The sequence below is a fragment of the Eubalaena glacialis genome, chromosome 1, assembly GCF_028564815.1.
Source record: "Eubalaena glacialis isolate mEubGla1 chromosome 1, mEubGla1.1.hap2.+ XY, whole genome shotgun sequence".
In the NCBI taxonomy this organism is placed as follows: Eukaryota; Metazoa; Chordata; class Mammalia; order Artiodactyla; family Balaenidae; genus Eubalaena; species Eubalaena glacialis.
This window is the reverse complement of record NC_083716.1, coordinates 229,294,836-229,311,253: the sequence shown is the minus strand read 5'-3', so window position 1 is coordinate 229,311,253 and position 16,418 is coordinate 229,294,836.

The following is a 16,418-nucleotide window of genomic DNA, read 5'->3' as shown; positions in this document are numbered from 1 at the left end:
TAAAAGTTTTCTGTCCTCCTAGGCTCCCCCTTTCCAGGTCCTTTGGCTAGGGTGAGAAGGCTTTTGTTGGAAAATTTTTTGTATGTGCCTGTTGGCATTTCTGGGTTACCAACTACTTCAGTTCCAAGTCTGCCATATGTATGCAACAGAAAGAAAACCCAGAGAACTTACCACGGTATTATTCCTTGGGCCCTGAGATTCCTAGCAGTTCTGCCTTCTCTCTACCTTTCAGGGTCTTCTTTTGCTTGTTTTATATATAATTTCTAGGGTTTTTAGTTATACCCATCTAGGGGAATACGGGAAATTACATGTACCCCAAACTCCAAGATATTTTTAAGGAAATAAAATGTTATAGTTCCTATTGGACACTTCTTTGTAAATTTTACTTAATCTTATGGTCTTGTCTCCTATTTCGTGTATCTATCATATTTGTTTTTATTTTCATAGAGTGACATTTTTATGGTTTAAAAATTTACATGCCATGTCTTACACAAAAATGAATCCAAAATGTATGATAGACCTAAATGTAAAACATAAATTTATAAAGCTTTTTTTTTTATTTTTAAATTTCATTTATTTATTTTTGGCTATGTTGGGTCTTTGTTGCTGCTCACGGGCTTTCTCTAGTTGTGGCGAGCAGGGGCTACTCTTCGTTGTGGTGCGTGGGCTTCTCATTGTGGTGGCTTCTCTTGATGCGGAGCACAGGCTCTAGGCACATGGGCTTCAGTAGTTGTGGCTCACAGGCTCAGTAGTTGTGGCTTGCAGGTTCAGTGGTTGTGGCTCATGGGCTCTAGAACGCTGGCTCAGTAGTTGTGGCACACGGGCTTAGTTGCTCCGCGGCATGTGGGATCTTCCCGGACCAGGGCTCAAACTCGTGTCCCCTGCATTGGCAGGCAGATTCTTAACCACTGCGCCACCAGGGAAGCCCTATAAAGCTTTTTGAAGACAACCCACATTAAAGTGTTCTTAGACTTGATGCAAAGAGCAATCATCCATATAAGAAACAATTAGTAAGTGGTACTTCATCAACATGAAAAGGTTTTATCCTGTGAAAGACACCTTTAAGAGAATGAAAAGAAAAAAGAAAATGGAGAAAATACTTGCAAATCATATATCCGACAAAGGATTTCTGTATAGACTATATAAAGAACTCTCAAAATTCAACAAGAAAACAAATATTCCAGTTTTTAAAAATGGGCAAACGATTTGAACAAATACTCCACCAGAGAAGATATACTGATGGCAAATAATTACATGGAAAGGTGTTCAAAATGTTAGTAGTTAGAAAAATTCTAACTACAATGAAATACTACTATACTTATTAAAATGACTATAATAAAACAAAAACTTGACCATGCCATTTACTGGTAAGGAGGCGAAGCAACTAGAACTATCACACGATCTCTTTGGAAAACTTGGCAGTTTCTCATAAAGTGAAACATGTTTACTACAAGACCCAGCTATCCCACTTCTATGTTTTTACCTAAGTGAAATGAAAACGTATGTTCACACAAAAACTTGTATGCAAATGTTTATAGCAGCTTATTTATCATTGTCAAAAACTGAAAATAACCTTAAAACCTCTCAACTTGGGATTGGATAAACAAACCAAGGTCTGTCCACCCAATGGAATACTGCTTAACAATGAAAAAAACAAAAACAAAACAACTATTTGATACACTCAGTGACTTGGATGGATTGCAAGGACATTCTGTTGCGTGAAAAAAAGCCAGTCTCAAAAGCTTATATTCCCTATGATTCCATTTATATGACATGCTGGAGAAGGCTATAGTGACAGTTTACAAATCAGTGGCTACCAGAGAGTTAGAGGAGGCTGTGGGAACAGGGTGAGGTTTGAATATCAAGAGGCAGCACAGGGACTTCCCTGGTGGCGCAGTGGTTAAGAATCCGCCTGCCAATGCAGGGGACACAGGTTCGATCCCTGGGCCAGGAAGATCCCACATGCCACAGAGCAACTAAGCCCATGCGTCACAACTACTGAGCCTGTGCTCTAGAGCCCACGAGCCACAACTACTGAGCCCGTGAACTACAACTACTGAGCCCGTGTTCCACAACTACTGAAGCCTGCACACCTACAGCCCGTGCTCCACAACAAGGGAAGCCACAGCAATGAGAAGCCCGCACACCGCAACGAAGAGTAGCCCCTGCTCACCGCAACTAGAGAAAACCCACGTGCAGAAACGAAGACCCAACGCAGCCAAAAATAAAGAAAGAAAGAAAGAAAAGAGGTAGCACAAGGCAATGTGTGTGTGTGTGTGTGTGTGTGTGTGTGTGATGAAACTCTTTTGTATCTTGATTGTGGTTGTAATGATATAACTGTATGCATTTGTCAAAACTCAGAACTGTAGGGACTTTCCTGGCAGTCCAGTGGATAAGACTTTGCACTTCCAAGGCAGGGGGCATGGGTTTGATCCCTGGTTGGGGAACTAGGATCCCATATCCCAAATCCTGCATGCCACGCGGCACAGCCAAAAAACAAAACCAAAAAACCCACTCTGAACTGTATACCAAAAAAGAGTGAATTTTACTATATGTTACTAAAAAGTAAAGAAAAATGTTTACGTGAGTGTTGTCATCCTTTTGCAACATTCTAATTCACTCAATATTGTTTTATATTCAGATCTACCTATGTCTTGGGAAAATTCCAGTATGTAGAAGAATGCATTCCAAGTGGTAGGACTATTAGGAACAAAGATTCAGAATTGATATGACCTTGGAGCCATCTATGCACATGATTCTAAAATGAAAAATATCATTAAATGGAGCAGGTTCAGATGATCCCCTGGGGAACATCACTTTGACAAGAAGGTTGACAGAGGTTATCTATCACAAGCCATTGACTCTAAACTTAAAGGCTGTTATTCTCAAAAGATGAATTCTTCCAGGGATCTCAGCTATTTCAACATTAAGTTAAAAACATGGGGGAACTAGTCTACATTTTCTCTCATTTGTTTTTTTCCAATCCTGTAAAAATCAAATTTATTTATCCATACTGCATTGGAAAAAGTACCCTATAAGTTCCTGTCCTATTTTACCAGCTAAATAGTTGGTGACGTTGGCAAGTCATTTAACTACTCAGAATCGCTTTCCTCTTCCTTAAAAAGTTGCATTGTGCTAGATTATTTTAAGTCTCTTCCACCTATAAAATACTATAGGATATTAATCAAACCTCTGAAGTATTCAATTGTCCAGTCAACTGCCCGATGTGTCTCAGGAACATATCTAGGTGCCCTAGATACAAATAAGAATAAGGAAGAGTCCCCAGTTGAGTGTGGACAACAGCATAGCCATAGTACAATGGGTTGGTTGGTCAAGGTCTTGGGGGAGAACAACCAAGAGAGCAGTTCATGGCCATTTTGAGAGTGGGGAGAGGATGTGAAGGATGAGAATGCCAAATAAGTATCCAGACACCCCCAAATTCACTGCTGCTTCCCTGCTCTCCACATCTGATTTCATTTGAGAAAGAAAGGAAGAGGACTTTCCTCTGCTTCCATTGGTCTGTCCATGGATGCAAAGGAATAAGAAGCTACAGACTTTCAAACATACTTAATGCCCAGATGCATATCCTCTCAAATCTTCATTTCTTATTTAACTAAACATATAATGAAAGCATCTGAAACTGGAGGACCTAGTGCTTCAGTAAATGTAAAGCTCTAAAAGCTTTCCCAGTGATGAGTAAGCATTTAGAATCTGGTTATTTTGCTGGGGTTTTTTTTGTAAGTGGTAACAGCCTAGCTTTGAGAAATGTGTGTAGCACATTTTCCCACACTTCTTTTAAAGAAACAACAAAATAAATAAATATTCCGGAAGATGATTTTAGAGAATGAATATAATTCCTGCCCTTTAATTACCACATGATTTGACACCAGGAATGTTCATTTAAAAACAGTTAACCCAGAAGCTTAAATGACAAGGAAAATTATTGTGGTAAAAATCTAATGGTCCATTAATACAATCTCACATCTATGAGGAAAAGCATAAAAAAATTAAATATGGAGTAAATGTTACATTAATACTAGGAATATATTTGTCAAAGATTAAACAGGGTTTCTGTGCATGCTAGAGAAACTCCATTAATCAGAAAGCTTCCATTCAAATTTAAATAGAAAATGGGAAATTTTTTTTTAGCACTTTTACATCTATTGTTGAAACTCTTTCTAAAATATATAAGCTTTCCTTACTTTCTAAGCACAGAAAAGTTATCACAGTTGAGTTAACCCTTGAAGATTGAGATATTGAAACATCTGTGATGATGGCTGAGTACAGCAGATGCCAGGATTGAAGACCAGCCCTCAGAACCTCAGGTGAATCCTAGAGAATCCTTTTGGAGAGATGAATTCCTGATCCCAGCTTTACAGCATTAAGTTCTCTCCTTTCACCAGGGTGTAGGGATCCAATACCTAAAGTTTGGCAAAGGAAAACTTCCACTTCATCGACCCTGGCCAACTGAGATTTTACTGTCTTCAGAGAAGAAAGCTCATGAGTTGAGATGTTGAATAATGTACTGGATCTCAAAGAATATTCCCTCCAAATATTTTTTCATTATGAAGGCTAAAATAGTAACTTTACAGTGGGGAACCCTGCAAGATAACATCTTAACCAAATGACCAAAGATAACCTTGCAGCTGTGGAACAAATCTACAGCATGTGTCTCCTAATAGGATACTCTAAGAAGAACTCAGCATCACTCCTGTGGGATTCTTGTCCAAAGTATATTACCTGAATCTAGTCATGAGGAAACAACCAACAAACCCGACTGGAGGGATGGTCTACAAAACAACTGGACTATACTCTTCAAAAATGCCAATGTTGTAAGAAAGAAAGACTCAGGAAACCATATCCAATCCCAGGAGACCAAAAGAGACAAAAGAGACAAGATGACTGAATTCAAATGTTGGATAGTTTTTACTATAAAAAACACGGTAGGGACAATTGACAAAATCTGTAGATTAGATAATAGCATTGTTTCACTGTTAATTTCCTGATTTTGATAATCATCCTATAGTCATGCAAGAGAATCCATGTTTTTAGGAACTACCAACAAAAATTTTGTAAAAATAGGGAGTAAAATGTCATCATATCTAAATTTACTCTTAGGTGGGCACAAGAAAACTTTCTGTCTGACAAAAGAGTTCCATATCTTGACCGTGGTGATTACAATGGTTACATGAATGTATTTATTTGTCAAAGGTCATCAAACTTATGTGCATGAATTTTATCGTTTGTAACCATATCTCAATAAAGCTGATTTAGTAAACTGCTGTTCATTTTGATATTGTATAATATTGCTCGTGAAGTAGTTATATAGGTAATAAGTCATACGAACTAAGTTTCTGTTTTTTTATGTGTACGATTTCATAATGATTGATTGATTGGTTACCGAATCTGATGCATGAAATTCACTAAGATTGTCACTGAACTTTTACAAGCCCACCCTCTCCATTATGTCATTTTGTCTGATCTATTTTAAGTAGTTTGCAACTACACATGCAAGTTCTCATTCAAATCTTGCTTGCTTTTTATTTTTTATTTATTTAATATGTTTATTTATTTATTTATTTTAGGCTACATTAGGTCTTCGTTGCTGCACGTGGGCTTTCTCTAGTTGCGGCGAGCGGGGGCTACTCTTCACTGCGGTGCGCAGGCTTCTCATTGCAGTGGCTTCTCGTTGCGGAGCACGGGCTCTAGGCGTATGGGCCTGGGCTCAGTAGTTGTGGCGTGGGGGCCTCAGTAGTTGTGGCTCGCAGGCTTAGTTGCTCCGCGGCATGTGGGATCTTCCCGGACCAGGGCTCGAACCCGTGTCCCCTGCATCGGCAGGCAGATTCTCAACCACTGCGTCACCAGGGAAGCCCTTGCTCCCTTTTTAAAGAGCTGCAAATATTTTCTATCTAAAAACATGTCTTCTTGTCAATCAAAGGTATCTCCAACATAAAACAATTCCTTTATTTTGTTTTATATAAAAGTGAAAAAAGAAGAAAAGCATGTTGGCTGCTTCAAAGGAAATGAAAACTAGTATTGGGGCCATTTCTGATCATTAAATAATAGGCACAGGAGCTTAGCTATTAACTCAACTTAGGAAGAGGATTGCAGAACGGACTGCTTCTCGTTGTGAAGAGATTCTGATGCCTTTACATGGCAGTACCAAAGGCTTGCAGAAAGGTGAACAGTCAGGGTCAGCAAACACCATAGAAATTGGCTCTCAAACCTCAGGAGGGAAATACTGTTAGCACAAGTTGAAGCGATTCTGACCGACACGTGGATTTGGACCTGACCCACATTAGCAAGGCAGGGGGAGGCTGCAGCCTGCCTCCAAGGTCCAGAGCTTAATGAGAAGTGAGCTGAAAAGGTGAAGGCTTTCCTTTGTCCTGGCTCTACCAGACTGACCGAGTGTCCTTATACCATGTTCCTTCTCTGTGGCTCAGCTTCCTCATCTACAAGACGAAAGGCTGCAGCAAATGTTCTTCACAGTGAACATCCTTTGATTCTGAATCCCAGCATCTTCGATGTGGAACACAGAGGCTTTTTTCTGCTTCCTAACTTCTGCCTCTTCTCTCCCCTTGCTTACCAAATCTGACAACATTGTTCATGCTCATTGTCTATAGTGCTGCTTGGGACATTCTTGGGATAAGAGGAAACATTTAAATTGTTTCCATTGTGGTTTTTGCCTACTGGGAGATAGAAAATATTTCTCTCTTTGTTTTTTTCCCACTAAGTCCTGGGAATACCCATAAAACCCTCCACAGCATGTACAGACATGCTAAGAAATGGATACAGACACAGGTAAGAAATAGAAATAATTTATGTTTGCTTAACTTACATCTCCCAGAATTTCTCAGTAGTTGAATAACCTTAACCAGCAGGTAGTAATATTATCTATGTGAAGGAGCTTATAGGTTCTCTTATCATCATTTACAAACTAACAGATTCTGGATTTGAAATTGAGGTCCTTAATGTGGGAATATTCTTAGCCTATAATCAAGAAATGCATCGAAAAAACCATTCCAGGCAACGTAAGAGGCCAGTTCAAGCTCCAGCTTAGACTTCACACAGCTCTACTTTATGGTGAAAATGACTACTTTAAATATGGACCAGCTTTTGAAGCTGAAAAGTGCTGAAGGGTACCGAAATCTGCCACCCCAAAATATAACTCTTTGGCATGTGGATTATTTTAAGAACCACAGATGCAGGAAAAACAGGGCACACAGCTTCCTTTTGTAAAGGAAATTTACATTTACAAAGGAAACTTCCATTTGTAGAGATGTTTCCCTCTCCTGCACCAGGAAGAAGAGGACTCAACTTGTATCAGTGGAGAAGGCACCACAATAAATGTTACAGCCCTTGTTTTTGCCTCTCCATAACTTGTCTCCCCTGCCCAGAAGCCCAAGACCCCTTTTTCTTGGTTTGGCCTACAATGGTTTATAAGCCCAAGTTCTAATCACCCCTTTGGGTTACTCATCACTGGGTGCTCCCCTGCATATGTGTGATGCACATGTTCATAAATTTCTGTTTATTGTCTCGTGTTAATCTGTCTTCAGCCAGTCTAATTTCCAGGCCCCTGTGGGAGAACCTAAAATGGGTGGAGGAAAAGATTTTTTTTCCTCCCCTACAGTGCTAGAGTATTAGACTAAAATATTAGAATAAACATTTTTAACCTTAAAGAAGAGAAATGTGCCCAGACTGATGGAGGAAGCCACTTTTTGTTCCTTTTGTGATTGCACTGGGGCACTGTTTGTCAAAGCGTCTTCCTGAGAACAACAGTCATGGAAGATAGATGTGCAGAGAAAAAGATTCTGAGATCAAGGAGGCAGAGAAATACTGCATGCTCTACCCAGCATGGGAGAGTCACAAGCCACACTGCCCATGCAAGGCTCTGAGATGTTCTGTATTCATTAAAATACAATTAACTTTATCATTAACTTGGAGCATTTCAAACCTAAGTGACCTCAGAACGCTTTACCCACATAAACCTTTCCTGTTTTGCAGAACACACTTTAGGAAACCCAGCATCAGGGTTCGTTTTACTGAGGAAGAGTCCACTCAAGATTTGTTAAAAAAATAGGGTTGCTCATGGAATTTGGGGTTGGGCCCTGAGTGGGTTCTGCTTTTTTAGCCTTTTGAAAGTCACATATTACAATCAGGGAATATGTCGAAAACTGAACTCAATTTTCTTTGCAATATTGCTCCTCCTGTTCCTTCCCCGCTCAACCCCACCTGGCCCCCTTTCTCACCTACGTCCTTATACACATATACACGTGTTAGAAAGTTTACTGATAGAAAGAATGTGTGGCACACAATTTACGAATATAATAAAACACGCAATAGCCTTTACTGTAGATTCCATGTGGTCTATCTATTCTTACCAAATGCTTTCATTGACTTTTACTGGCTTCTTGTAACCACAGCCCTCCTATGGTACAACTGCTGAAGGAGTGTGGCCCTGTCACCCATGCTATGCAGCCCAGGCCCCAGGCACAGAAACGGTGTTTTTTTTTTTTTAACCATACAGGCTAGTTGTGTTTTATCAACAGGATGCCACAAAGGCCTGCGACAAAACCAGGCTGAACCAGCTAGATCCAAGATGGCGGGCAAAGTAGGCTAAAGGTCCCTGCTTTCCTTGCCTTGATTTATCTCTGTGTTTCCATACCAACCCCTGAGAGCTAAGGGACACTTACCCTGATTTATTTCTGTGTTTGTTTTCAAAAGTACCTGGTGTCTGGCAGAGATGCTTTGCAGCTGTACTTTAAGAGACACATGCTTTGAGAGATATGGGATGGTCAGCTGCCTCAAACCACATCTGACTTGACCACAGGAACGCACCTGTGCAGATGAAAGCTGGAGGTGTCTGAGAGTTACCTTTTCTTCATTACCATGCTAAGATCTCTACCCAAAGTGGGCATTTGCACTCTGCTAGGCACAATTTGTGCCATGTGCAAAGAAGTGTGGAAGGCTGTGCATGCCCCTTTCCTAGAGCCCTGATGACCTGTCTGCCTCCTAACCCTAAAAATTCCCTTACTCCCATCCCTTTTGGGAGAAGGAGTTTCTAGAGCATGGGCTCCCCCTCTCCATCCTCTGGCCATTGAATAAAAGCCTGTCTTGCTAGCACCAAACTCAGTTTCATCCTTGGCACTGCAAACCTGAGAGGGAAAGAACTTCGTGATGGAGCTGAGGGCCTTCAGTCTAATTTGGTAACAGCCCCAAACAAATGCTGGCTAATATTTTTGTTTATAACAGTGAATATGAAGCAGAAGGCATATATTGAACTTCACTTGTTCATCAGTGACGCAACTCACTTCTTAGCTGAATCAGATAATAGATCTAAACATTGGAAGAATATTTCAAGTTTTTACACTATTATGTCATGGCTACAGACATAAAACCCTTTACAGTTTAATTTACATTATTAACACTTTCTGTATCACTTTCTAGTCTAGAGCAGGAGTTGGCAAACTATGGTTTGTGGCCAAAAAACCAAAACAAAAAAACTGGCTGCTGCCCGTTTTTATCAATAAAAATTGATTGAAACACAATCACATTTATCTTTTATGATTGTCTATGGCCACTTCCACGTGACAACAGCACAGCTGAATGGTTATGACAGGGACTGTGGAGCCCAGAAAGCCTAAAATATTCTCTATCTGGCCCTTCATAGTAAAAGTTTGGTGACCCCTGAGCTAGAAAATCAACAAAACAACAAATTGAGCCCTAATTTGTAGCTTCGACCAACTTCTGTGTTTATATATTTCCACCATGGCAGATTTCAAGCTACTAGGGTGACATCAGTGATGGAATCAGGAAGAGAGACGCAGAAGTGCACCATGAAATGGTGTGTCCATCAGACAGATATGGTAGATGCAAATGACCTCCAGAGCTTGGAGAACAGTAAAATGTAGTTAAATAACTGAGGTGATGACTTCTGAGAATGTGTTACCATTGCTTTGAATGAAATTAATTTTATTGTAAATGTATATAATTTAATTTTTAGTGACGGCAATGTAAACTTACAATTGGATCGCCTGCTGCTTCCAGTAGGCCACTGCTGAAAGATCACGTGAGCACCCCACCTCCCTCATGCCAGCCCATCAAATTGGTCCCCAAGTCCTGTAATTCCATCCCATAAACCTCTGTAATATCTGTTCTCCTTCCTCAGTGCTAATGCTTTTTACCTCTGGGCATCTTCGTCTCTTGCCCAGACTATTATGATACTTTCTGAAATCCTCTCTTGACTTCAGGACACATGCCTCCAACCCAACTTCTAGACAATGCTTCTTAAACTACGATGTGCACCTGAGTCATCGGGGTCCTTATTAAAATGCAGATTCTGATTCAGCAGGTCTGGGAGGGGCCTGAGATGCTGCATTTCTAACAAGCACCCCGGCAATGTTGATGTTCGTGGTTCTCAGATCACACTTTAAGGAGCAAGGCAGCTAAACACTCCTGCAAAAATGTGAATCTGACCGCATTACTCCCCTGTATAAAACTATGCATAGTTCTCCAAACATAACAGGCTGTTTCACACCTCTGTGCTTTATTAATATTGCTCCCACTGCCTGAAATCACTCCGCTCCCTCCCGCATCTACCTGGGAAACGCCTTCTCTCCCAAAGCACAGCTGTGTGGCAGCCTCTTCTATGACACCTCTTCTGATGAGTACCCTCCCCTCTGTCCCCCTCCCCCTCCCCTGTTCCAGTCAGCGCATCCATCTTCCTGACATTGTTGCATTTATTTGTTTGCATGACTTTCTCCCTCATTAAACTCTGTCAACCAAAATGCCCTAAGCCATATTCTGACCTCAGCTCAAATGTCATTTCCTCAGAGTTTCTCTGACATCCCCAAGAAGCCCTCCACCCCTACCTCGTCACTCTTTACACCCTGCCTGTATCTTTCAGAGCGCCATTCAGAGCCTGTGATTATTAGTTTTTAGTAGAAGCAGCCTTATTTGACACAATTGACACCAGTAGTTGGTAAGTTGATTAAAAGTTAGACACTAAAGTTGGGGAATCATAACAAGTGACATATGTGTATGTTAAATATTTTTGTGAAAATATAAATAAAGGCACATTCATTTGCCACGGACAAGACCATCATCCTGAATGTGAGTTTGTTGATTCAAGTTCAGCATCATCTTTCTTACATAAACTATATCCATAAAGCATCATCTACAATTTCCAGTTTCAGTTTCTTTAAAGTGGAGCATGAACATATGGAAACTTGTAAAGCAAGATTGAAAAAAAAATTTTCCATATCTTTTACAATTAGGTCTTGCCCACGCCTAATTTAACAGCATTGTTTAAAAGCAACCCATCATTATCTAATATTCCAAAGCTTGTAATTTAGTATTTTTTTAAACAAACATTTTATTTAGATTTACAGATAAGTTGCAAAGATAGTACAGAGAGTTCCTGAATACCCCTCACCCAGTTCTCCCGGTCTTTACCGTCTCCATTTGTCAAAACTAAGGAACCAACATTGCTACATTATTATTAACTAAACTCCAGGCTTTCTTTGGATTTTACCACTTTTTCTATTGTCTTTTTCTGTTCCAGGGTCCAATCCAGAGTGCCACATTGCATTCAGTTGTCATGTCTCCCCAGTCTCCTCTGGTCTATGACAGTTTCTAAGTCTTTCCTTATTTTATTTTATTTCAAATTAATTAATTAATTAATTAATTTAGGCTGCTTTGGGTCTTCATTGCTGCGTGCAGGCTTTCTCTAGTTGTGGCGAGCGGGGGCTACTCTTCGTTGCGGTGCGCGGGCTTCTCACTGAGGTGGCTTCTCTTGTTGTGGAGCACAGGCTTTAGGCGTGCGGGCTTCAGTAGTTGTGGCGCACGGGCTTAGTTGCTCCGTGGCATGTGGGATCTTCCCGGAACAGGGCTCGAACCTGTGTCCCCTGCATTGGCAGGCAGATTCTTAACCACTGCGCCACCAGGGAAATCCCAGTCTTTCCTTATTTTTCATAACCCTGACAGTCTTGAGAAGTACTGGCCAGGTATTTGTAGAATGTCTCCCACACAAATATGATATCTAAACTAGTAATTGTGAGAGGAAGAGAGTACAAATGCAGGATATTTGAAATTCATTTGAAATTAAGAGATCAGCAACTTAAAACAATCATGTTTATTTATAGACAGCTATATCAAAACCTCATGGTAACTGCAAACCAAAAATCTATAATAGATATACACACAACAAAGAAAAAGGAATCCAAACACAACACTAAGGAGTCATCAGATCACAAGAAAAGACAACAAAAGAGGAAAGGAAGAAAAAACTACCTACAAAAACAAAATCAAAACAATTAACAAAACGGCAATAAGAACATACATATTGATAATTACCTTAAGTGTAAATGGATTAAATGTTCCAAGCAAAAGACATAGACTGATTGAATGGATAAAAAAACGAGACCCGTATATATGCTGTCTACAAGAGACCCACTTTAGATCTGGAGACACATACAGACTGAAAGTGAGGGGATGGAAAAAGGTATTCCATGCAAATGAAAATCAAAAGAAACCTGGAGTACCAATACTCATTATCAGACAAAATAGACTATAAAATAGACTGTAGAATGTCTCCCAATATCTGATGTTTTTCTCATGATTAGACTGGAGTTATGGATTTTTAGAAAGAACACACAGAGATGAAATGCTCTTCTCAGACACATCATACCTTCTTGCGTCACTATTGCTTGTAACCTTCACCTAATTTAGTTTTTATAAAATAATGCTCATCCTTTGAGCACTTAGTTTTATTGGTTTACATATGATTTCATTGAATAATGTAATCAGAGATATAAATAAAAATGGCAGACACAGGATTGGGAGCAAACAGAACTGACTCTGGATCAGTGTGGGTTTCCACAAGTGGGAGTAGAGCGTTTGGCCTCATGGCTGTCAGCCTGACAAGGGTATCCATCCGTGAGGTTTAGGATGATGTGGAAAGCAATGGCGACTTCAATTTTATAAATGCATTGAGAAGCTAAAGGATCATTAATCATTTACATTAGAAATTAAGAGTTTAAATCTCTCCCTGCGGTAAGTGGAAGTGCGTTAAGAGATTCCCCATGCTTGTTAATTGCGTTTATCTCTCTCCCCCTGAAGCCAAGGAGCTTGTCTGGGTTATTCATCTCAGCATCCCCAGGACTTAGCACAGTGCCTGGCGTCCAGTGGGAACTGATTACATGCTTATTGAATGAATACACGAACAGAGCAAACTTTAAGAGTAAGTCAGGTTCCAGTTAAGAAATATTTGAATTGAGAGGGCTTAATTGTTAACAAAGTACAAATTTGTGGACTAGAAACCAGAAATGGCAAAAAGATAGCACCAAATTATCAGAGAAGTAGCAACTGTAGGAAACAGCTATGACCCCTAGGGCTTGGAGAACAAAGAGAAGAGGCTGAAATGATTGAAACTTAGGTGCTTGGAGGAAAAGCCCCGCAGAGCTGCAAACCAACCCTCAAAGAAGGATGCCAGCTGGCTGGTGCTGATGTCTCTGAGGGCATGTGATGAGACCAGCTCTGTAAGTGTTGAAAATACCGCAAACTGGATTTGGCAGTTGCCGTGGGCAGGAATTGCTGCTGCCAGGGTGAAGAAGCGTTGCTGGGGTGCTGCTCCCAGGAGCAGGAAGTGGTCAGGAGGGAGCATGATTTTCTCCATCCTCCTTGCAGTATCCCCCTAGAATCCCCCCATAGGCACAGCTTTACAGGGAGCCATCTCCAAAGCAAAAATGTGGTTTGCAGATACCCAGCCCCAGAATAACAAAGCAGAATGGAGAAGGTTGGGTTTGGAGCCGAGAGAAGATAGCTTTAGTGATCACCTGAGTACAAATTAGGTTGTAGTAATTTTTGGGGGGGGGTGGGGCATGCCGTGTAGCTTGCGGGAAGTTCCGTGGCCAGGGAGCGAACCTGGGCCCTCCACAGTGAAAGTGCATTGTCTTAACCATTGGACCGCCAGGGAATTCTCACAGTAATTGTTAATACAGCATTTCACTACCTCAGTTTCCCCTTCCTACCCATGACAATGCAGGGCATCAACCTTATTTCTTGGTTCCTTTCCCTTCTGGTATCTTGGGGGTTTCTAGACGTGTCTCAGCTACTGTCGGAGATTTCAACCCTGCCCTTGTCTCCAGGTCAATGACCAGGGTTATGATGATCCTGGCCAGTCTCATCTCATTCCTCCCATTACAGAGCCATTCCTCCTCTTCTGGGTTCTGCTGCCTTAAATGAGTTACTTGGACCCAAGATGTAACATGGTTAACTACACTATTCTTTTAATTTTATATAAGGTCCTTTCCTCCCCAGGCCATTGACACACCTCCATTTTCTGACTGGGTCAGGTATAGGCTCAAGGACAGGTGACTCCAGATTTAGGACCTACTTTGTTTCTGGATAATAGTCACAAATGGAACAGGCTGAAGTCAAACCTTGACTATCTATCCCACTTCCGGAAGCCCATTCAAACCATGAATCTATAGACATTTATTTTGACAATAAAATAAAATCCAAGTTGATGCATTTGTAAACAGTTGAGAATGTGAACCCACACATTTAATATAAAAGCTGTTTGGCAAATGTTTTTGGAGGAGATTTTTCTTAACTGAGATCTCCTAAAATATAAATCCAGTAGACTTTGGACTGAAGATCCCTTTTTTTCCTGGTAAATCTGCTCAGCAAATATAGCTGTTACTCATTGCAACAAGGACTTTCAAATTGAATTAAAAATTAGGATTATCTTTCTTGAAAAAAATGGGATTGTCAACCTGTTGCGCACTAAGGCTTCCAAATATTTTGAATGGTAAATGCTGGGAGAAGGGATTGGAGGGGAAGTACTAATTCCATGAAGTTCCATGGCTTCACTAATCTCTTGCAAGCTGTTTCATCAAGGTTAACTGCCTAATGCTGTTCAATAATTTTAGTAACCTCTGGAGGAAATCTTCTTTGTTCCTATATCAGAATCTGCACTTTCTCCCTGAACTCTGATGTGATGCCAACTGGTTCACTTCCTAAAATGATCAAATCATTCTTTACTTGGGCTACAAACATTTTAATGAGCCTCTTCTTAACCATTTCAAAGTTAAAACGATAATGCCAATAGGCAGAGCACAGAGGATTTTTAGGGCAGTGACACTATTCTGTATGATGCCATCATGGTGGATACATATCATTATACATTTACCAAAAATCATAGAATGTACAACACCAAAAGTGAATCCTAACGTAAACTATGGACTTTTGGTGATAATGCTGTGTCAGTGCAGGTTCATTGATTATAACAAATTAACAAAATGGTGTGGAATTTTTATAGTGGGGAAAGCTGTGTGTATGTAGGGGCAGGGGTATATGGGAAGTCTCTGTACCTTATGCTCAATTTTGCTGTGAATGGAAAACTGCCTTAAGAAATAAAGTCTAGGGAGGGATAAATTGGGAGATTGGGATTGACAATATGTACACTACTACATATAGGATAGATAACTAAAAGGAATCTACTGTATAGCACAGGAAACTCTACTCAATACTCTGTAATGACCTATATGGGAAGATAATCTAAAAAAGAGTGGATAAATATATATGTATGGCTGATTCACTTGGCTGTACAGCAGAAACTAACACAACATTGTAAATCAACTATACTCCAATAAAAATTAAAGTAAAATAATGCCTTTGCTGAAATTATTTCTTGGTTTACAGGTATCCACCATGATGAATTTTTCTCCTAAGGAACCCCATGGTTTCTCTTTTTTTAAAAAATTGTTATTTATCCTTTTACACCCTTTGAATAAAGCTTTTTAAATTCCCATGAAATAAGTAAGTATACGTGTTTTAGAGAAACTGAAAGGGGAAGGTGTGAGGTCTACTTACTGCTGCGTATTGGAAGCCGCACCTTCATGAGGAGCCATGGTTTCCCTTTTAATTTAGTGTCTATTGTTCACCTCCACCCTTCCAAGCCACATTCACCAGACCTAGGAAGGAATGGCGAGGGAGAAGGGTTATGTATATAGGAGTTGTGGTCACCAGACAAACTTTAGCTTTTGACATCTGGGAACCCATGTCACCATAGGCCTTTCAATGGCAGAGGTCAGGTCTGATTTATCTTGGCTTTCCCAGCACCTAACATAGTGACCAGCACATATCACTTGCTTAATAAATGTTTATTGAGTGACCGAATAAATGAACAAAAAAGAAAAACAAATGGAGATTCAAGAGTTGAGTAGAGGCATTTAGTGGAGAAAAGCTTTGAAGAAAAAAGAACAGAGAGATGACAAAGCTTATATTTTTAGTATCCTTTCTTCTGTTCTTTGGCAACTCTGATGTGAAGAGCGACAGAGATTGAGTCAGGAACCCTCACTCCAGGTTTAGAAAACATTGTCAGGGTGACAGAAAAAATCTAGTCGCATCCTTCC